The following is a 1,146-nucleotide window of genomic DNA, read 5'->3' as shown; positions in this document are numbered from 1 at the left end:
CGTGTGCGTGTGCGTGTGCGTGTGCGTGTGCGTGTGCGTGTGCGTTTAGGAGAGGGGGATTCAGAGAATTAATATTACATACTTCGCCCCCATCTCCATCCGTAAACCAGCTGTTGGACAAATTCTAAACAGGTGATTACGCTGGAACAGTATAGAATATGATACCTTTTGTGAGCAATGAGTTGAGCATCATGAGGTGAGCAGTGGGTAGTGAGTAGAGTACCAAGATGTGAGAAATGCGCAGTGAGTAGGATACTGAGAGGAGTACATGGTACATGTAAAGTATTTAGAGTACTGTAAGGTAGTGCTGGGCGGCAGCTAGGTTCCCGATTATTGAAAGCTAGGAATCGTAAGAATCTACCCCGAACCCAATTACTTACTTTCTAATGATGTGATTTCTTCCGGTGGTTACCTGGTTGGCTCTGAACATCATGATCTAAGATAACCTTGATTTTTGGGGCACTACGAAACATCAACTTTTATTTTTCAAAAAGAAATTCTTAAAAGAAAAGATTCAGGTAACCGTTCGTTTTCGTAAAAAGGAGTCGGAACTTTTGTTCCGTAGCATTAATCGTGGGGATCGGTTCCGGAATCGACTCTTCGCCCAGTTCTACGTAAGGTGAACAGTATGTCGTGTAGATTCCCATATAAGCTGAGCAGTCTTTACTGTGTAGAGTACCATGTGGTGAGCAGGTGGAGTAGAGTACCATGAGGTGAATAGTGTGTTTTACGGCACTTACAACACAATAAGGTCATATAAGAGCCGAAGATTAGAGGTGTTACAAGTGAGTAACAAACACAAAAAAGAAGGAGGGGAGAAAAAGACGACAGATGTTTGATAGGAAAGAAGAAGCAAACCACACCAGAGCACCCGCCAACCACCCACTGAATAGTGAGTACCCGTAAGGCGAATGTATGTTGTGAGCCGAGTAACAAGAGATATGCTGTGTATAGAATACCTTGAGATGTGCAGTGTGTAGAATACCTTGAGATGTTCAGTTTTATTTTTTTTTTCTAGTAGAGGGTTTTACGGCGCTCGCAACTGCATAAAGTTAAATATGAGCGCCAAGGAGTGGATGTCAGCAGAGAAGTCTTTACAGGGAATCAGACTTATTCTGCTCACCTCTCTAGCTTCAACAGCACAAG

At 43.1% G+C, this 1,146-nt stretch overlaps 1 protein-coding gene across 1 annotated transcript in view; it reads right to left on the bottom strand.

Moving 5' to 3' along the window:
- The window catches only part of LOC101853138 (unconventional myosin-VI), a gene marked incomplete at its 5' end in the record, with an annotated part of 37,220 nt that overhangs the window by 35,387 nt on the left and 687 nt on the right, over nucleotides 1-1,146 (bottom strand).

The sequence above is a fragment of the Aplysia californica genome, unplaced genomic scaffold (assembly GCF_000002075.1).
Source record: "Aplysia californica isolate F4 #8 unplaced genomic scaffold, AplCal3.0 scaffold00019, whole genome shotgun sequence".
In the NCBI taxonomy this organism is placed as follows: Eukaryota; Metazoa; Mollusca; class Gastropoda; order Aplysiida; family Aplysiidae; genus Aplysia; species Aplysia californica.
The sequence above is the reverse complement of the archived record's forward strand: the minus strand, read 5'-3'. Positions and strand labels throughout refer to the sequence as shown.